The sequence below is a fragment of the Leuresthes tenuis genome, unplaced genomic scaffold, assembly GCF_036924035.1.
Source record: "Leuresthes tenuis unplaced genomic scaffold, fLeuTen1.0.hap1 SCAF_7, whole genome shotgun sequence".
Lineage (NCBI taxonomy): Eukaryota > Metazoa > Chordata > Actinopteri > Atheriniformes > Atherinopsidae > Leuresthes > Leuresthes tenuis.
The window spans coordinates 26,711,572-26,734,854 of record NW_027325361.1 but is presented as its reverse complement, the minus strand read 5'-3'; positions in this window follow the sequence as shown (position 1 = coordinate 26,734,854).

Sequence of the window (23,283 nt, the reverse complement as noted above, 5' to 3'; positions counted from 1 at the left end):
TAGAAATTATGGTTGGACATTCAGACCTTGCAGCCGAAGACCTCCACTCCCTCTTTTGATCATACATTGTCGGGCATTCGCACCTTGTCTTACCCGCTTTTTACAAACTATAGTCAGACATTCACACCTTGCAGCTGAACCACCTCAGCTCCCTGTTTTGATCATGTATGGTCTGGCAATACTACCTTTTCTTACCCGGTAGTGAGTAATTATGGCTGGACATTCACACCTACTTGCAGTCGAACAGCTCTGCTCCCGCTTTTGATGGTATATATTCGGGCATTCGAACCTTTTCTTAGAAGCTTTTTACAAACCATGGTTGAACTTTCACACCGTCTTACAGCGGAACACCTCCGCTCCCGCTTTTGATGGTGTATAGTCAGGCATTTGAACCTTTTCTTACCCGCTTTTTACAAACTATGGTCGGACATTCAAACCTTCTTGTAGCCGAAAACCTCCGCTCCCTCTTTTGATTATACATTGTTGGGCATTCGCACCTTATTTACAAACTATAGTCAGACATTCACACCTTGCAGCTGAGCCACCTCAGCTCCCTGTTTTGATAGTGTATGTTCGGGCATTCGAAACCTATTCTTACCCCCTTTTTAAAAACTATGCTCGGGGATTCACACCTACTCACAGCCGAACAATTCCGCTCCCGCATTTGATGATGTATTGTCCGGCATTCTAGTCTCTTCTAACACATTTTTCAGCAATTATGGTTTGACATTCACACCTACTCACAGCCAAACACTTCCGCTCCCGCATTTGATGGTGTGTAGCCGGGCATTCTCACCCTTTCTCATCAGCTTTTTGCAAATTATGATCTGACATTCACACCTACTTGCAGTCGAACAGCTCTGCTCCCGCTTTTGATTATGTTTGGTTGGATATTCAAACCTTTTCTTAACTGCTTTTTACAAACTTTGGTCGGACGTTCACACCTTCTTGCAGCCGAACACATCCACTTCCACTTTTGATGGTATATATTCGGGCATTCGAACCTTTTCTTACCCGCTTTTTACAAACCGTGGTCGGACTTTCACACCTTCTTGTAGCCAAACAACTCCGCTCCCGCTATTGATTGTGTACAGTCGGGTATTTTAACCTTTTCTTACCCGCTTTTTACCAACTATGGTCGGACATTTACACCTTCTTACAGCGGAACACCTCCGCTCCCTCTTTTGATGGTCTATGTTCGGGCATTCGAACCTTTTCTTACCCGCTTTTTACAAACTATGGTCGGACATTCAAACCTTCTTGTAGCCGAACACATCCACTCCTGCTTTTGATGATGTATGGTTGGGCATTTTCACCTTTTCTTACCCATTTTTCAGTAATTATGGGTGGACATTCACACCTTCTTGCAGCTGAACAACTCCTCTCCCGCTTATGGTCATGTGCGGTTTGATATTCGAAAATTTTCTTTCATGTTTTAAAGCAATTATTGATGGACATTCAAATCTTCTTGTAGCCGAACACATCCACTCCTGCTTTTGATGATGTATGGTTTGGCATTCGCACCCTTTTTTTACCCATTTTTCAGGAATTTTGGGTGGACATTCAGACCTTCTTGCAGCCGAAAACCTCCGCTCCCTCTTTTGATCATACATTGTCGGGCATTCGCACCTTATCTTACCCGCTTTTTACAAACTATAGTCAGACATTCACACCTTGCAGCTGAACCACCTCCGCTCCCTGTTTTGATCATGTATGGTCTGGCAATACTACCTTTTCTTACCCGTTTGTGAGTAATTAATCCCAAAATATTGAGCATAAAATAAGTCTTTATGCTGATGATGTATTACTTTTCCTTCAGAACTCACAGACGTCTCTCAGTCACACGATCACACTCATAAATAAATTCTCAGCACTTTCTGACTACTCTATCAACTGGTCTAAGACCACAGTTCTGCCCATTAACTGTAGGGTCCATAATATACCTGCGATCCCTTTACAGTCAGGAAATATTAGATATTTAGGCATAAACATTTCCTCCAGGCTCTCAGAGCTAACAAAGCTAAATTATGTGCAATTATTAAAGACAGTAGAGGACGATCTCTCGTTGGAAGTCCTTACCTATATCACTTATGGGGAGAGTTACATCCATTAAAATGATGATACTACCAAAAGTTAACTATTTGTTCTCAATGATCCCCATAAAACCATCTGCTACTTGGTTTAAGTCACTAGATTCATGCATCTCCAAATTTCTGTGGAAAAACAAACTACCACGTATTAGTTTAAAAACCCTACAGAAGACCAAGGACAGTGGTGGATTAGATTTACCTCATTTTCAGCACTATTCCTTAGACAATAGGTTACAATATATATCAAAATGGTTTAAACCTTGTTGTTGTCACAGTTCCCAGAGACGTTGTAATCGTTGAGGATTCTATATTCACCCCCTCATTAGAGGCACGTAATGCAGATTGATGACACTGAATCTTCTTCTCTGTTCATTGCTGGCATCATTCCCAGCATCGTAAGTGTTCGTGGCATTGTTAGCCTCTTCTTCTGGATCTTGATATCGAGAATCCTTTTGTATTTCTGGTTTGTCAGTCCTCTGTCTTCGTTCACCGGAGTCTTTGTCTTTTTGTCCTTGAGTTTGGTGATTTTTTCTTCTTTTGATGCCTTGACACAATGTGACAGGTGATACCACGTGGGAGATCCTGTAAGTTGCTGATCCTGCTGTCCCTGTGCTGCGAAATGGCTGTGCTGCTCAAATGGTCTCTCCTTCATCTCGCCATTCCGACATGGGTCTCCAATTGTCGGAATGGCGACACTTAATTTTTTATCAAACGTCCCACCATTCCGACACTTTTTTCCTCCTATGGTCGGAATGGCGGTATGTTTTTTGTTTTTTTTAACATACCGCCATTCCGACAGTTCCTTTTAATAGCCTATTTTTTACCCAAAACATTTTGCACTAATGATATGCCGGCGCAAATACGCCCTAAAGTTTGGCGCACAAGCTTTGCACATGCAGAGGCCACAGCCTCGCAAACAAACTTTAATAATCTATTATCAAAATCCCCTGAATTTCAAATATAAAAATACAGATATTAATGTAACTCTGGCGAGACTGAAACTGATTAAGCAGAAATACAGTGTCAGTGAGCTGTCACAGCAGCCAGCTGGAGCGGAGCTCTCCACAGAGCCCATGCGTCTTTTGCACGCTGTCATCATATGCAAAAGTAATAATTGCAATTACAGATATCACGGCTACTGCACAGGACACAGTTGCGAGCACTCTGCCTTGCCTTGCCAATAGGAGAAGAGAGAAATGACAGCATAGAACGTATAAAACACAACAAAATTCAGTAAAAACGTTTATTCATGTTATTCACGTGATTTATGAGTACTCACTCCAATTTTGGGAAGCGCGGATGGGCTTTGCGCATTTGGCACAAACACACAGCCGCAACGGTTGTAGCTTTATACAGCCTGTTGATATCTTAAGGACCTAACTGGTCACACCTGGGATTAAATGTCATGTAGAGGTTGTTTTTACATGACATTACAGCTGAACATATAGCTTTCATCCACAAACCAACGTGGGAGAGCCCGAAGACGCATGTGCCAGACGCACATAGGCATGCGTAAAACCAATTTTGACCACTTCATACTGTTTATTTGCTTTCTTTTAGTTAACTTTCGTTTCTTTTGGATTCTTGTGCGTGTTATGGAGCCGTTTTGGTCCATGTTTGTAAGCCTTTTTTTCCTGGATTAAATTTTCGGAAGTTGAAACAAGTGGCATTGGAGTGTGTGATTGAAAACCACCGCGGACTGCTTCTCCTTCTCCAGTTGCCGAGACTTTGTGTTTTTAATAACGCTTGTCTATAAACATGTGTTAAACATATAAATTGCATGAACAGAAAGAAGGGACTCACCTGTTGAGTAACACACATTTCCTTATACGGAAAGCCTTGTCGGAATGGTGGGACATTTGAACGTCAGAATAGCGGGATGTCGCAATGGTGGGATGTCGGAATGGTGGGACGTTTGCATGTCGGAATGGTGGTATGTCGGAATGGTGGTATGTCGGAATGGTGGGATGTCGGAATAGCGGGATGTCGGAATGGCGGGATTTCGGAATGGGTGTTGCCACCCCCTTCATCATATACACAGTTATTTATACATCACCTTCCACCATGAAGCGTTGTCCCTTTTTGTTTCTCTCTTTGTTCTTAAAATGCTGTTATGCATGTCTAAACCAATCCATTAAATTAGATCATTTTGGCAGTAAAGCGATCTACAATGTGCTTGGTCGCAAAGCTGCTCATCTGTGGTAAACAGCTCTTCAGAAAGGCATTCTTCAATTGATTTCACTAATTCTATGTAATAATTTTGTGATTTCCTACAAAACTACACTTCTTCTCCCATCTGTCTGAGTATTTAATATTGTCTGGGTCCCGTTAAAACATGTATTTTTCCCATCTAATTCCTTGTTTGCTTTAAAACAAGTATTCCCCATTTTCTATCCCTTCAGTAGCCAACCAGTTTGTATGGAGTGCACTGGAGCAACTTGACTGATCAGTAAAACACTGCCTTTGTTGTCACCGCAAGGCTTCCCCCGTCGGTTGTTTCACTGAGACACTACTGAGTAACTATAACTCAACACAGTTTATACACATAACATTCCTATACATACTAACAAACAAACAAACAATTATTTATCGCAATTTTCTCATCTCTGTTTGAACGTACACCCAGGTAAATATTCCTGTAGTCTTCTCATACCGACTATGGACCCATTCATTGTTTAACTTCACTGTTTTGCAAATCCTAATTGAATATTACACATTGACATTGAACTTTACTTGATAAGCAGGTCTTCATTGCATTCAGCAGCCTATATGTGAGCATCTATGTGTAAGCTGTTCTTCTTTGCATTTATCAGCAGGAAGCAATTCATTGCACATGCATATGAAAATAGTAAAACAATTCCAATGCGTTAGCGAAACCTTCTATATCAGGAGTGTCCATCATGATGCTGGGAATAGAACCTCTTTCCTAGAATAGTTCAACCTTCATTACTCATTATTCAGGAAGCCCCCGGAAAGAGCCCCCATAAGCATAGGGCAGAGGCACTCCGGGAACCAGGGGTAACAGCCCACCGACCCCGCCAGGCCCCAGCCGCCCAGACATGGGCCGTGCACTGGACCTGGGCCCCAGGAGCCCGAGCGCCCCCAAACCCCCCGGCAGAGGCCCCACCCAATACCCAGGAAGGCCAAGCGCCCCAGACAGCCACAAAGTGGGTCAGCGCCTGCCCCAGCGCCCCTGGCCAAGTGCCCTGGGAGTCAAGACGTGCCCACAGGTGGGTGAAGTCGCGAGCAGTGGGGAGAGGCAACGCTGATGCCCCATCGGGAGAAACACCTGCAGGCCAGGCGACAGCAAGTCCCAGATCCAGGCCCAATCATTACCACACACACTTTCACGTCCCATACATCCACACATCCACACATCCTACCTCCCTCGACTCTGCTGGGGTGTAGTGCAGCGGGCACACCAGGAGGCCAGCAACCCCCCAGCCACCACAGACCCCGAACCAGCAGAACAATTAATTAATCCTCCTGGCCCCTCCTGCCCCGAGCAGACACCAGGAAGCAGGGGTGTGCGAAGAAGACCCCTCCCCTCACCCTTCTGGCTCTTCAATATTTTCTAATAGTGAGCAATTAAAATTGAGGGGCAGCCAAACTTGTAGAACTGGGAGCGCGGCACTCTGGGCAGCCTACATACCCAAAGAGCCCCGCCCACCAGATGCCACTCAGTGTAACCACCCCCCAAGACCTAATGTGTGTGTGTGAGTGTGTTTGATAAGTAGTAATGTCTAAGGTGTAATTAAAACAGGGGCAGGGAACTGCAGAGTGCAACCAAAGGGGACCACCTACGTGGCCCCATCCACTACACCCCACCGAACACACACGCCCCCATAACCCTTCATGTGTGAGTGTGTGCTGTGTACAGGAGCCAGAAGGGAGAGGGGTATGGGGATATATAACGGGGGAGCTACTCTCCCCCAGAGAGGGCAGCCAGGGACTGGCTGCAATAGGCATCCCCGCTACCTGGGAGCCAACAATGGGCAGGAGGGCCTGATGTCCACCAGGCTCGGGGCCTGCAGCGACCATATTCCGGGAGCTACTGTACCCCCAGAAGGTACCCATCCCGCCCCACCCCACTCAACCCAACCCCACCCAGGAGGACCTCTACAAAAAACAAACAAACAACATCAAAAAACAAACAAACAAACCACCCGGTCACACCAGTCGCAGCAGCCCGGGCCTGAGACCCACCATCACCCAGCAACCCACCACCACCACTATGTGATAAAACTAATCAGAGGGGACCAGAGAGAATGAAATTCAGCCAATTGATGTTTTGAGGAGGCAGACATTGTTTCCATGCTAATATAATCTAAAAGAAAATTTCTAAACTGGTTAATACACAGATTGTTCTTCGCTTTCCAGTTCATGAGAATAGTTTTCTTTGCGATACATAACACTGTGACTGTGTGCTGAGTTAATTTCCATGTTGATGTTGTCTAAGTCACCCAGTATGCACAGTGTGGGGCATGCAGGGATGCTACACTTTAGCTATGTTGATAGGTCCTCACAGACTTCAAGCCAGAACTTCTGGACAGGCGCAGAAAAACCACAAAGCGTGTGCATAATCATCAGGTGTGTTATCTGTGCAATGTGAGCAGATGTTTGAGTGTGTTAGACCCATCCTGAACATCCTTTGTCCTGTATAGTGTGTTCTATGAAGGATTTTGTATTGTATGAGCTGTAAATTAGGATTTCGAGTCTTTATGAAGGTGTTCAAACATATTTGTGGTTAGAAGCTATGACCAGAACTGATGGATAAATCTGCCTCCCATTTTGAGGATGGAAGAGACATTGTGTCATCTATCTTAGACAATAATTTATATATTTTTGATAGTAGTTTTGGGGTACAGATGCTTAGAAATTCTGCTACCCTAGTCGGGGGTTGTAAGTCTGGTTGGTGGAGGATATATCCATCCATCCATCCATCATCTGCCGCTTATCCGGGGGTCGGGTCGCGGGGGCAGCAGCTTGAGCAGAGAAACCCAGACGTCTCTGTCCCCGGCCACTTCCTCCAGCACTTCCTCCAGCCGAGAGACATAGTCTCTCCAACGTGTCCTGGGTCTCCCCCGGGGTCTCCTCCCAGTGGGACGTGCCCGGAACACGTCCCCAGGGAGGCGCCCAAGGGGGCATCCTAACCAGATGCCCGAGCCACCTCATCTGACTCCTCTCAATGCGGAGGAGCAGCGGTTCTACTCCGACCCCCTCCCGGATGACTGAGCTTCTCACCCTATCTCTAAGGGAGAGCCCAGACACCCTGCGGAGGAAACCCATTTCGGCCGCTTGTATTCGCGATCTTGTTCTTTCGGTCACTACCCACAACTCGTGACCATAGGTGAGGATGGGAACGTAGATTGACCAGTAAGTAGAGAGCTTCGCCTTCTGGCTCAGCTCCCTCTTCACAACGACGGGTCGGTGCAGAGCCTGCAACACTGCAGGCGCCGCACCGATCTCCCGCTCCATTCGTCCGTCACTCGTGAACAAGAACCCGAGATACTTGAACTCCTCCTCTTGGGGAAGGATCTCATTCCCGACCCGGAGAGAGCATTCCACCCTTTTCCGGCTGAGAACCATAGTCTCGGATTTGGAGGTGCTGATTCTCATCCCAGCCGCTTCACACTCGGCTGCGAATCACTCCAGTGAGAGCTGAAGGTCACGGCCTGACGACGCTAACAGAACCACATCATCTGCAAAAAGCAGAGACCCGATTCTGAGGTCGCCAAATGGGACACCCTCAACGCCCTGGCTCCGCCTAGAAATTCTGTCCATAAAAGTTAGGAACAGAATCGGTGACAAAGGGCAGCCCTGACGGAGTCCAAGTCTCACCGGAAACGTATCCGACTTACTGCCGGCAATGCGGACCAAACTCTGGCACCGGTCATACAGAGACCGAACGGCCCCTATCAAGGGGTCCGGCACTCCATATTCCCGGAGCACCCCCCACAGGACTCCACAAGGGACACGGTCGAATGCTTTCTCCAAGTCCACAAAACACATGTAGACTGGTTGGGCGAACTCCCATGCACCCTCCAGGATCCTGCCGAGGGTATAGAGCTGGTCCACTGTTCCACGGCCAGGACGAAAGCCACACTGCATCTCCTGAATCCGAGGCTCGATTATCCGACGGATCCTCCTCTCCAATACCCCCGAATAGACCTTACCAGGGAGGCTGAGGAGTGTGATACCCCTATAGTTGGAACACACCCTCCGGTCCCCCTTTTTAAAGAGGGGGACCACCACCCCAATCTGCCAGTCCAGAGGCACTGTCCCCGATGTCCACGCGATACAGCAGAGGCGTGTCAGCCAAGACAGCCCTACAACATCCAGAGCCTTGAAAAACTCAGGACGGACCTCATCCACCCCCGGGGCCTTGCCACCGAGGAGCTTTTTAACCACCTCGGCAACCTCAGCCCCAGAAATGGGAGGCCCCGTCTCCGAGCTCTCCGACTCTGCCTCTTCCGAGCACGTGTTGGTAGGATTGAGGAGTTCCTCGAAGTACTCCCCCCACCGACTCACAACATCCCTAGTTGAGGTCAGCAAAGCCCCGTCCCCACTGTAAACAGTGTTGACTGTGAGCCGCTTCCCCCCCCCTGAGACGCCGGATGGTGGACCAGAATCTTTTCGAGGCCGTCCGGAAATCGTTCTCCATGGTCTCACCGAACTCCTCCCAGGCCCGAGTTTTTGCCTCAGCAACCGCCAAAGCCGTGGCCCGTCTGGCCCGTCGGTACCTATCAGCTTCTTCCAGGGTCCCACTGGCCAAAAAGGCCCGATAGGACTCCTTCTTCAGCTTGACGGCTTCCCTCACCACTGGTGTCCACCAGCAGGTTCGAGGGTTGCCGCCACGACAGGCACCGACCACCTTGCGGCCACAACTCCGACCAGCTGCCTCGGCAATGGAGTCACGGAACATGGCCCATTTGGACTCAATGTCCCCCACCTCAAATATGGTTGAAGCTCTGCCGGAGGTGGGAGTTAAAGCTCCTTCTGACGGGGGATTCTGACAAACGCTCCCAGCAGACCCTCACAATACGTTTGGGCCTGCCAGGTCTGATCGGCATCCTCCCCCACCAGCGGAGCCAACTCACCACCAGGTGGTGATCAGTTGACAGCTCCGCCCCTCTCTTCACCCGAGTGTCCAGGACATACGGCCGCAAGTCCGATGATACAACCACAAAGTCGATCATCGAACTGCGGCCAAGGGTGTCCTGGTGCCAAGTGCACATATGGACACCCTTATGCCTGAACATGGTGTTCGTTATGGACAGTCTATGACTGGCACAGAAGTCCAACAACATAACACCACTCTGATTCAGATCGGGGGGGCCGTTCCTCCCAATCACACCCCTCCAGGTCTCACTGTCATTGCCCACGTGAGCATTGAAGTCCCCCAGCAGAACGAGGGAGTCTCCGGTAGGAGCATTCTCCAGTGCCTCCCCCAGAGACTCCAAAAAGGGTGGGTACTGTTAACTGCAGTTTGGCGCATAGGCACAAACAACAGTCAGGACTCGTCCCCCCACCCGAAGGTGGAGGGAGGCTACCCTCTCGTTCACTGGGGTAAACCCCAATGTACTGGCACACAGCCGGGGGGCAATAAGTATGCCCACACCTGCTCTGCGCCTCTCACCACGGGCAACTCCAGAGTGGAAGAGAGTCCAACCCCTCTCAAGAGTACTGGTTCCAGATCCCAAGCCGTGCTATATCTAACGGTCTGATGAAGATTCAACAATAAACAACAAACTTTGTATTATGAGAAAGAACCAGACTCATTCTTCAGGAATCCGAAAATAAGCTCTATTTTACGAGTTATGCACGAATTCGGATTCTCCTATAAAACGAATTCCTTAACTCAAACCAAGTTAAGACTGCTTTGTCCTTCATATTTATTCATGTCTAATCAAGTTTCAATGATAAACAACGTTGTACTTTGTAGAATGAGAAAGAACTTCTTCAGCAATAAGCATCTCTCGACAAATGACGAAATACAGATTTTGCTATAAAATTAATTGCTATCAGCCTGACTTAAAACTGTTTGTCTTCCTTATTTATCCACTTCAAATCAAGTTTCAACAATTAAAAAAATGTTGTAGTTTGAGAAAGAACAACTTAATCTTGAGCAATCAGTATAAAAAGAGGGTAAGCAAAGGTGCGAATGTCAAACCATACATGATCAAAACAGGGAGCGGAGGTGTTTGGCTGCGACAAGGTGTGAATGTCCACCCATAATTAATGAAAAGCGGGCAACAAGTAGGTTCGAATGCCCAACCATACATCATCAAAAGCAGGAGTGGATGTGTTGGGCTACAAGAAGTCCGACCATTGTTTGTAAAAAGCAGGTAAGAAAAGGTTTGACTGCCCGAACATACACCATCAAAAGAGGGAGCGGAGGTGTTCCGCTGTAAGAAGGTGTGAATGTCCGACCATAGTTGGTAAAAAGCGGGTAAGAAAAGGTTAAAATACCCGACTGTACACAATCAATAGCGGGAGCGGAGTTGTTCGGCTACTAAAAGATGTGAAAGTCCAACTATGGTTTGTAGAAAGCGGGTAAGAAAAGGTTCGAATGCCCGAATAAAATCTAAAGTTTCAGGAATCCGAGTATAAGCTTGCTTTCATGAGTTCTGCACGATTTCAGATTTTGCTATAAATGAATTCCTTCACTCAAACTATGTTAAAACTGCTTTGTCCTTCATATTTATCAATGTCTAGATCGACTTCAACAAAGAACAACATTGTATTTTGCAGTAGAAGAAAGAGCAACACTGAAGGATCAGGAATCCGAGAATAAGCTTCTTTTCATACGTTCTGCATGATTTGGGATTTTATGTATAAAATGAATTCCTTCACTCAAACCAAGTGAAAACTGCTTTGTCCTTCATATATATCAATGTCTAGATCGACTTAAACAAAGAACAACATTGTACTTTGCAGTAAAGAAAGAGCAAATCAAAAGTTTTAGGAATCCGAGAATAAGCTTATTTTCATGAGTTCTGCACGATTTCGGATTTTACTATAAATGAATTCCTTCACTCAAACTGCTTTGTCCTTCATATTTATCAATGTCTAGATCAACTTCAACAAAGAACAACATTGTATTTTGCAGTAGTAGAAAGAGCAACACTGAAGGATCAGGAATCCGAGAATAAGCTTCTTTTCATACGTTTTGCATGATTTGGGATTTTATGTATAAAATGAATTCCTTCACTCAAACCTAGTGAAAACTGCTTTGTCCTTCATATTGATCAATGTCTAGATCGACTTCAACAAAGAACAACATTGTATTTTGCAGTAGTAGAAAGAGCAACACTGAAGGATCAGGAATCCGAGAATAAGCTTATTTTCAAACGTTCTGCATGATTTGGGATTTTATGTATAAAATTAATTCCTTCACTCAAACTATGTTAAAACTGCTTTGTCCTTCATATTTATCAATGTCTAGATCGACTTCAACAAAGAACAACATTGTATTTTGCAGTAGAAGAAAGAGCAACACTGAAGACCTCTCCTCCCGCTTTTGTTAATATATTTGAACTTTAGTCGGACATTCACCCCTTTTTGCAGCTAAACCACCTCCGCTCCCTGTTTTGATCAAGTATGGTCTGGCAATACTACATTTTCTTACCCGTTTGTGAGTAATTATGTCTGGATATTCACACCTACTTGCAGCTGAACACAATCTCTCTCGCTTTTGATGATGTATGGACCGGCATTCTTACCATTTCTAACACATTTTTCAGCAATTATGGTCGGAGATTCACACCTACTCACAGACGAACAGCTCTGCTCCCACTTTTGATTATGTTTGGTTGGATATTAAAACCTTTTCCTAACTGCTTTTTAAAAACTTTGGTTGGACGTTCACACCTTCTCGTAGCCGAACACATCCACTCCTGCTTATGATGATTTATGGGTGGACATGCACACCTTCTTGCAGCTGTACACCCCCTCTCCCACTTATGATCATGTGCAGTTTGATTTTCGGAAATTTTCTTTCATGTTTTCTAGCAATTATTGATGGACATTCAGACCTTCTTGCCGCTGAACACCTCCGCTCCCACTTTTGATCATACATTGTCGGGCATTCGCACCTTGTCTAACCAGCTTTTTACAAACTTTAGTCGAACATTCACACCTTCTTGCAGCTGAACACCTCCACCTCCTACTTTTGATTGTGTATAGTCGGGCTTTCGAGCCTTTTCTTACCCGGTTTTTAGAAATTATGGTTGGACATTCAGACCTTGCAGCCGAAGACCTCCGCTCCCTCTTTTGATCATGTATGGTCTGGCAATACTACCTTTTCTTACCCGTTTGTGAGTAATTATGGCTGGACATTCACACCTACTTGCAGTCGAACAGCTCTGCTCCCGCTTTTGATTATGTTTGGATATTCGAACTTTTTCTTAACTGCTTTTTGCAAACTTTGGTCGGACGTTCACACCTTCTTGCAGCCGAACACCTCCGCTTTTGATGGTATATATTCGGGCATTCGAACCTTTTCTTATCAGCTTTTTACAAACCATGGTTGGACTTTCACACCTTCTTGTAGCCGAACAACTCCGCTCCCGCGATTGATTGTGTACAGTTGGGTATTTTAACCTTTTCTTACACGCTTTTTACCAACTATGGTCAGACATTCACACCGTCTTACAGCGGAACACCTCCGCTCCCGCTTTTGATGGTGTATAGTCAGGCATTTGAACCTTTTCTTACCCGCTTTTTACAAACTATGGTCGGACATTCAAACCTTCTTGTAGCCGAAAATCTCTGCTCCCTCTTTCAATTCAATTAAATTCAATTTTATTTATATAGCGCCAGATTACAACAATTGTCATCTCAAGGCACTTAAGTAATATAGTCCAATTCAAGCCAATTGGAATTCAATTCATTGTAATCATAAACCAATTAATTCATATAGAGCCAATTCAAAAAATTAATATCCTAGCTAAGGAAACCAACAGATTGCACCAAAAGTTGTCTTCAGTCCAATCTCCCGTCCTGAGCGTGCCTGAGGCAACTGTGGAAAGGAACGAATCCCTTTTAACAGGAAGAAACCTCTGGCAGAACCAGACTCAGGAAGGGTGGCCATCCGCCTCGACCAGCTGGGGTTTGAGAAGACAGAAAAGAGGGAAAAGAAGGGGGAAAAACACCATAACGCCATTCAAAGGATATCTGTTGGAACAGGGAAACAGACATTAATAACCACAATAATGTCACATGTACATAAAATCAATTGTGAAATTAAACAGGGGGAAAAAAGAGAACAAAGTGAGGAAAGGTGTGACAGATGAGGTCCCCCAGCAGTCTAAGCCTATAGCAGCTTAACTATGGGATGTTTCAGGATTACCTGAGCCATCCCTAACTATAAGCTTTATCGAAAAGGAAAGTTTTAAGCCTAATCTTAAAAGTGGAAAGGGTGTCTGCTTCCCGGACATTTACTGGCAGCTTATTCCACAAGAGAGGGGCCTGATAACTGAAGGCTCTACCTCCCATTCTACTTTTAGAAAATCTTTTGATTATACATTATACATTATACATTCGCACCTTATCTTACCCGCTTCTTACAAACTATAGTCAGACATTCACACCTTGCAGCTGAACCACCTCAGCTCCCTGTTTTGATCATGCATGGTCTGGCAATACTACCTTTTCTTACCCGTTTGTGAGTAATTATGGCTGGACATTCACACCTACTAGCAGTCGAACAGCTCTGCTCCCGCTTTTGATTATGTTTGGTTGGATATTCGAACCTTTTCTTAACTGCTTTTTACAAACTTTGGTCGGACGTTCACACCTTCTTGCAGCCGAACACCTCCGCTTCCGCTTTTGATGGTATATATTCGGGCATTCGAACCTTTTCTTACCAGCTTTTTACAAACCATGGTTGGACTTTAACATCTTCTTGTAGCCGAACAACTCCGCTCCCGCTATTGATTGTGTACAGTCGGGTATTTTAACCTTTTCTTACCCGCTTTTTACCAACAATGGTCGGACATTCACACCGTCTTAAAGCGGAACACCTCCGCTCCCGCTTTTGATGGTGTATAGTCAGGCATTTGAACCTTTTCTTACCCGCTTTTTACAAACTATGGTCGGACATTCAAACCTTCTTGTAGCCAAAAACCTCCGCTCCCTCTTTTGATCATACATTGTCGGGCATTCGCACCTTTTCTTACCCGTTTTTTACAAACCATGGTCGGACTTTCACACATTCTTGTAGTCAAACACATCCGCTCCCGCTATTGATTGTGTACAGTCGGGTATTCTAACCTTTTCTTACCCACTTTTTACCAACTATGGTCGGACATTCACACCTTCTTACAGCGGAACACCTCCGCTCCCTCTTTTGATGGTGTATGTTTGGGCATTCGAACCTTTTCTTACCCGCTTTTTACAAACTATGCTCGGACATTCAAACCTTCTTGTAGCCGAACACATCCACTCCTGCTTTTGATGATGTATGGTTGGGCATTCAAACCTACTTGTTGCCCGCTTTTCATTAATTTTGGGTGGACATTCACACCTTGTCACAGCCAAACACCTCCGCTCCCTGTTTTGATCATGTATGGTTGGACATTCGCACCTTTTCTCACCTGCTTTTTGCAAACTATGGTCGGCTGTTCACAGCTTCCTCTCCACCATACTTGTATGGTGGGATATTCACACCCACTTGCATCCGAAGACCTCCGCCCCCACTTTTGTTGATATTTAGTCGGTCATTCGCAGCTTACCCGCTTTTGGCAAACTATGGCCTTCTTGCAGCCAAACACCTCTGATCTCGCTTTTGATGATGTAAGGTTGGGCATTCAGACCTTGCTTCACCTGCTTTTCACCAAATATAGTCGGACTTTCACACCTTCTTGCAGCCGAACACTTCCGCTCCACCTTTTAGTGTTCTATCACACATTTTTTTTTCACCGCATTTTATAGATTATGGTTGGAAATTCTCAACCACTCTCATCCGAAGACCTCTCCTCCCGCTTTTGTTAATATATTTGAACTTTAGTCGGACATTCACACCTTCTTGCAGCTGAACCACCTCCACTCCCTGTTTTGATCATGTATGGTCTGGCAATACTACCTTTTCTTACCCGTTTGTTAGTAATTATGGCTGGACATTCACACCTACTTGCAGCCGAACACCACCTCTCCCGCTTTTGATGATGTATGGACCGGCATTCTTACCTTTTCTAACACATTTTTCAGCAATTATGGTCGGAGATTCACACTTACTCACAGCCAAACAACTCCGCTCCCGCATTTGATGGTGTATAGTCGGGCATTCTCACCCTTTCTCATCAGCTTTTTGCAAATTATGATCTGACATTCACACCTGCTTTTGATAATGTATGGTGTGGCATTCGCACCTTTTCTTACCCATTTTTCAGTAATTATGGGTGGACATTCACACCTTCTTGCAGCTGAACACCTCCTCTCCCGCTTATGATCATGTGCGGTTGATATTCGAAAATTTTTTTCATGTTTTCTAGCAATTATTGATGGACATTCAGACCTTCTTGCAGCTGAACACCTCCGCTCCCGCTTTTGATGGTGTATAGTCGGGCTTTCGAGCCTTTTCCTCCCGCTTTTTACAAACTATGGTTGGATATTAACGCCTTCTTGCAGCCGAAAACCTCCGCTCCCTCTTTTGATCATTAATTGTCGGGCATTCGCACCTTTTCTTACCCGCTTTTTACAAACCATAGTCGGACTTTTACACCTTTTAGTAGCCGAACAACTCCGATCCCGCTATTGATTGTGTACAGTCGGGCATTCGAACCTTTTCTTACCCGCTTTTTACCAACTATGGTCGGACATTTACACCTTCTTACAGCGGGACACCTCCGCTCCCTCTTTTGATGATGTATGGTTTGGCATTCGCACCCTTTTTTTACCCATTTTTCAGGAATAATGGGTGGACATTCAGACCTTTTCTCAGCCGAAAACCTACGCTCACTCTTTTGATCATACATTGTTGGTCATTCGCACCTTGTCTTACCCGCTTTTTATAAACTTTAGTCGGACATTCACACCTTCTTGCAGCTGAACGACCTCCGCTCCCTGTTTTGATCATGTATGGTCTGGCAATACTACCTTTTCTTACCCGTTTGTGAGTAATTAATCCCAAAATATTGAGCATAAAATAAGTCTTTATGCTGATGATGTATTACTTTTCCTTCAGAACTCACAGACGTCTCTCACTCACACGATCACACTCATAAATAAATTCTCAGCACTTTCTGACTACTCTATCAACTGGTCTAAGACCACAGTTCTGCCCATTAACTGTAGGGTCCATAATATACCTGCGATCACTTTACAGTCAGGAAATATTAGATATTTAGGCATAAACATTTCCTCCAGGCTCTCAGAGCTAACAAAGCTAAATTATGTGCAATTATTAAAGACAGTAGAGGACGATCTCTCTCGTTGGAAGTCCTTACCTATATCACTTATGGGGAGAGTTACATCCATTAAAATGATGATACTACCAAAAGTTAACTATTTGTTCTCAATGATCCCCATAAAACCATCTGCTACTTGGTTTAAGTCACTAGATTCATGCATCTCCAAATTTCTGTGGAAAAACAAACCACCACGTATTAGTTTAAAAACCCTACAGAAGACCAAGGACAGTGGTGGATTAGATTTACCTCATTTTCAGCACTATTCCTTAGACAATAGGTTACAATATATATCAAAATGGTTTAAACCTTGTTGTTGTCACATTTCCCAGAGACGTTGTAATCGTTGAGGATTCTATATTCACCCCCTCATTAGAGGCACGTGTTGCAGATTGATGACACTGAATCTTCTTCTCTGTTCATTGCTGGCATCATTCCCAGTATCGTAAGTGTTCGTGGCATTGTTAGCCTCTTCTTCTGGATCTTGATATCGAGAATCCTTTTGTATTTCTGGTTCGTCAGTCCTCTCTCTTCGTTCACCGGAGTCTTCGTCTTTTTGTCCTTGAGTTTGGTCATTTTTTCTTCTTTTGATGCCTTGACACAATGTGACAGGTGATACCACGTGGGAGATCCTTTAACTTGGACTGCTGTCCCTGTGCTGCGAAATGGCTGTGCTGCTCAAATGGTCATTCCTTCATCATGGTTACATGCTGCCATTCCGACATCTCGCCATTCCGACATGGGTCTCCAATTGTCGGATTTTTATCAAACGTCCCGCCATTCCGACACTTTTTTCCTCCTATGGTCGGAATGGCGGTATGTTTTTTTTTTTTTTTAACATACCGCCATTCCGACAGTTCCTTTTAATAGCCTATTTTTTACCCAAAACATTTTGCACTAATGATATGCCGGCGCAAATACGCCCTTAAGTTTGGCGCACAAACTCTGCACATGCAGAGGCCACAGCCTCGCAAACAAACTTTAATAATCTATTATCAAAATCCCCTGAATTTCAAAAAATATAAAAATACAGATATTAATGTAACTCTGGCGAGACTGAAACTGATTAAGCAGAAATATAGTGTCAGTGAGCTGTCACAGCAGCCAGCTGGAGCGGAGTTCTCCACAGAGCCCATGCGTCTTTTGCACGCTGTCATCATATGCAAAAGTAATAATTGCAATAACAGATATCACGGCTACTGCACAGGACACAGTTGCGAGCACTCTGCCTTGCCTTGCCAATAGGAGAAGAGAGAAATGACAGCATAGAACGTATAAAACGTTTATTCATGTTATTCACGTGATTTATGAGTACTCGCTCCAATTTTGGGAAGCGCGGATGGGCTTTGCGCATTTGGCACAAACACACAGCCTTTGCGCAAGGCTTTATACAGCCTGTTGATATCTTAAGGACCTAACTGGTCACACCTCGGAGTAAATGTCATGTAGAGATTGTTTTTACAGGACATTACAGCTGAACATATAGCTTTCATCCACAAACCAACGTGGGAGAGCCCGAAGACGCATGTGCCAGACGCACATAGGCATGCGTAAAACCAATTTTGACCACTTCATACTGTTTATTTGCTTTCTTTTAGTTAACTTTTGTTTCTTTTGGATTCTTGTGCGTGTTATGGGGCCGTTTTGGTCCATGTTTGTAAGCCTTTTTTTCCTGGATTAAATTTTCGGAAGTTGAAACAAGTGGCATTGGAGTGTGTGATTGAAAACCACCGCGGACTGCTTCTTCTCCTCCAGTTGCTGAGACTTTGTGTTTTTAATAACGCTTGTCTATAAACATGTGTTAAACATATAAATTGCATGAACAGAAAGAAGGGACTCACCTGTTGAGTAACACACATTTCCTTATATGGAAAGTCTTGTCGGAATGGTGGGACATTTGAACGTCGGAATAGCGGGATGTCGGAATGGTGGGATGTCGGAATGGTGGGACGTTTGCATGTCGGAATGGTGGTATGTCGGAATGGTGGTATGTCGGAATAGCGGGATGTCGGAATGGCGGGATTTCGGAATGGGTGTTGCCACCCCCTTCATCATATACACAGTTATTTATACATCACCTTCCACCATGAAGGGTTGTTCCTTTTTGTTTCTCTCTTTGTTCTTAAAATGCTGTTATGCATGTCTAAACCAATCCATTAAATTAGATCATTTTGGCAGTAAAGCGATCTACAATGTGCTTGGTCGCAAAGCTGCTCATCTGTGGTAAACAGCTCTTCAGAAAGGCATTCTTCAATTGATTTCACTAATTTTATGTAATAATTTTGTGATTTCCTACAAAACTACACTTCTTCTCCCATCTGTCTGAGTATTTAATATTGTCTGGGTCCCGTTAAAACATGTATTTTTCCCATCTAATTCCTTGTTTGCTTTAAAACAAGTATTCCCCATTTTCTATCCCTTCAGTAGCCAACCAGTTTGTATGGAGTACACTGGAGCAACTTGACTGATCAGTAAAACACTGCTTTTGTTGTCACCGCAAGACTTCCCCCATCGGTTGTTTCACTGAGACACTACTGAGTAACTATAACCCAACACAGTTTATACACATAACATTCATATACATACTAACAAACAAACAAACAATTATTTATCGCAATTTTCTCATCTCTGTTTGAACGTACACCCAGGTAAATATTCCTGTAGTCTTCTCATACCGACTATGGACCCATTCATTGTTTAACTTCACTGTTTTGCAAATCCTAATTGAATATTACACATTGACATTGAACTTTACTGGATAAGCAGGTCTTCATTGCATTCAGCAACCTATATGTGAGCATCTATGTGTAAGCTGTTCTTCTTTGCATTTATCAGCAGCAAGCAATTCTTCATTGCACATGCATATGAAAATAGTAAAACAATTCCAATGCGTTAGCGAAACCTTCTATATCAGGAGTGTCCATCATGATGCTGGGAATAGAACCTCTTTCCCAGAATAGTTCAACCTTCATTACTCAACTGATCATAACTCCGCAATGAGCACATTTCAAAGTATCATTCCTCTACATATATTCAAAAATCTATGTGTAAATGTTTAATATTTCTTATATTTGTTGATGTCATTCTGTGTGCATGTGGCCTAAACCCAATCTCTGTGTGGCAATTTTAATTTAAACAAGTTGAACTCTGCCTCTGATCATTTAAAAAAGGTGTGTACCAATATCAACCTTTCTCAGGTAATTACTGATCCTACAAAACCAAAGAGATCCTTCAAGGTTGTCCCTGATTGGCTCAATCTTAACAAATCAAAGGTAGAAAATCCGCAGTATCTGAACTTGGTGTTAGTTATCACTGCTCAATAGCCTGTATCAGAATTGCAAAAATGAAAACATTAGGTCCACGCTTGGTATCCAGATCCTGAAACATCTCCATGAGCAGGCTTTTTTTTAACTGATCTGTTGAATAGTTATATGACACTGTTAAAATCCCAGATGAAGATCTAGCACTTGACCATTTTTGTAAATCTTCTAATTCCATAGTTGATAAACACGCCCCTTTTAAAAAGTATAGAACTTAGAACAGGTCTATCCCTGGCTTTCGGCAGAACTGTCTTCTTTACTTTTTTTTCCCCTTGTCCTGTTCAGCATTATGTCAGAAGAATTGTAGTCTGAATACCTTTGATGCCAAACAGATTTGTTTTGCCAAGGGAAGTTTTATAAATGTAAAGCTCCCCTTGATGCCCATTTATTTATTTCTGTTTACAATATATGACATGAACTGAACTGAACCGGACCGGGGGACAAGGAAAGAAGAAGAGGAAAGAAGAGGAAACAGAACAAAAATAGAAACAAAAACCAGACAACCAGCTGCTACACCTGTAAAAAACAAAACAGACAACAATCCATGGCCTATGAGGGGAATCCAGCCTTAGCGCCACCAGGAGCACCTGAAAGCAGACAAGCAGAGAAAAAACAAACACACAAACAAACAAAAACAAGCACAAGAAGCGGCAATCGCATACAACACAGCTGTGGATATAGATGACCTGAGACGACATGATAATACATCAACTGCTTAGTGACCATGCTACTGGACTAATGAATGTGTGTGTGTGTGTGTGAGAACATGCAACACCCATGGCACAGGACCTACATGATAACCGTGCTTAGTTATGAGTGTATAAGCGTACAGGGCCAGAATCCACAGCCCCCCCCAAGCAATCAGATGCAGGCAGAGAGGGCCACAAGACCCAGGCCACCAGCAGCCCCCACAGAGCACAGAACCCAGGCAGCCCACCGCAGGGGCAACCACGCATCCACCCAGAAGACTGCAGAGGAAGCCCCCGGAAAGAGCCCCCATAAGCATAGGGCAGAGGCCCTCCGGGAGCCAGGGGCAACAGCCCACCGACCCCGCCAGGCCCCAGCTGCCCAGACATGGGCCGTGCACTGGACCCGGGCCCCAGGGGCCCGAGCGCCCCCAAACCCCCTCGGCAGAGGCCCCACCCAATACCCAGGAGGGCAAAGCGCCCCAGACAGCCACAAAGTGGGTCAGCGCCTGCCCCAGCGCCCCTGGCCAAGTGCCCTGGGAGTCAAGACGTGCCCACAGGTGGGTGAAGTCGCGAGCAGTGGGGAGAGGCAACGCTGACGCCCCATCGGGAGAAGCACAGGCAGGCCAGGCGACAGCAAGTCCCAGATCCAGGCTCAATCATTACCACACACACTTTCACGTCCCATACATCCACACGTCCTACCTCCCTCGACTCTGCTGGGGTGTAGTGCAGCGGGCACACCAGGGGGCCAGCAACCCCCCAGCCACCACAGACCCCGAACCAGCAGAACAATTAATTAATCCTCCTGGCCCCTCCTGCCCCGAGCAGACACCAGGAAGCAGGGGTGTGCGAAGAAGACCCCTCCCCTCACCCTTCTGGCTCTTCAATATTTTCTAATAGTGAGCAATTAAAATTGAGGGGCAGCCAAACTTGTAGAACTGGGAGCACTCTGGGCAGCCTACATACCCAAAGAGCCCCGCCCACCAGATACCACTCAGTGTAACCACCCCGCAAGACCTAATGTGATCTGCTGGGGTGTAGTGCAGCGGGCACACCAGGGGGCCAGCAACCCCCCAGCCACCACAGGCCCGAGTTTTAGCCTCAGCAACCGCCGAAGCCGCGGCCCGTCTGGCCCGTCGGTACCTATCAGCTGCTTACAGGGTCCCACTGGCCAAAAAGGCCCGATAGAACTCCTTCTTCAGCTTGACGGCTTCCCTCACCACTGGTGTCCACCAGCAGGTTCGAGGGTTGCCGCCACGACAGGCACCGACCACCTTACGGCCACAACTCCGATCAGCTGCCTCGGCAATGGAGTCACGGAACATGGCCCATTCGGACTCAATGTCCCCCACCTCCCCCGGGATATGGTTGAAGCTCTGCCGGAGGTGGGAGTTAAAGCTCCTTCTGACGGGGGATTCTGACAAACGCTCCCAGCAGACCCTCACAATACGTTTGGGCCTGCCAGGTCTGATCGGCATCCTCCCCCACCAGCGGAGCCAACTCACCACCAGGTGGTGATCAGTTGACAGCTCCGCCCCTCTCTTCACCCGAGTGTCCAGGACATACGGCCGCAAGTCCGATGATACAACCACAAAGTCGATCATTGAACTGCGGCCAAGGGTGTCCTGGTGCCAAGTGCACATATGGACACCCTTATGCCTGAACATGGTGTTCGTTATGGACAGTCTATGACTGGCACAGAAGTCCAACAACATAACACCACTCTGATTCAGATCGGGGGGGCCGTTCCTCCCAATCACACCCCTCCAGGTCTCACTGTCATTGCCCACGTGAGCATTGAAGTCCCCCAGCAGAACGAGGGAGTCTCCGGTAGGAGCATTCTCCAGTGCCTCCCCCAGAGACTCCAAAAAGGGTGGGTACTGTGAACTGCAGTTTGGCGCATAGGCACAAACAACAGTCAGGACTCGTCCCCCCACCCGAAGGTGGAGGGAGGCTACCCTCTCGTTCACTGGGGTAAACCCCAATGTACTGGCACACAGCCGGGGGGCAATAAGTATGCCCACACCTGCTCTGCGCCTCTCACCACGGGCAACTCCAGAGTGGAAGAGAGTCCAACCCCTCTCAAGAGTACTGGTTCCAGATCCCAAGCCGTGCTATATCTAACGGTCTGATGAAGATTCAACAATAAACAACAAACTTTGTATTATGAGAAAGAACCAGACTCATTCTTCAGGAATCAGAAAATAAGCTCTATTTTACGAGTTATGCACGAATTCGGATTCTCCTATAAAACGAATTCCTTAACTCAAACCAAGTTAAGACTGCTTTGTCCTTCATATTTATTCATGTCTAATCAAGTTTCAATGATAAACAACGTTGTACTTTGTAGAATGAGAAAGAACTTCTTCAGCAATAAGCATCTCTCGACAAATGACGAAATACAGATTTTGCTATAAAATTAATTGCTATCAGCCTGACTTAAAACTGTTTGTCTTCCTTATTTATCCACTTCAAATCAAGTTTCAACAATTAAAAAAATGTTGTAGTTTGAGAAAGAACAACTTAATCTTGAGCAATCAGTATAAAAAGAGGGTAAGCAAAGGTGCGAATGTCAAACCATACATGATCAAAACAGGGAGCGGAGGTGTTTGACTGTGACAAGGTGTGAATGTCCACCCATAATTAATGAAAAGCGGGCAACAAGTAGGTTCGAATGCCCAACCATACATCATCAAAAGCAGGAGTGGATGTGTTGGGCTACAAGAAGTCCGACCATAGTTTGTAAAAAGCGGGTAAGAAAAGGTGCGAATGC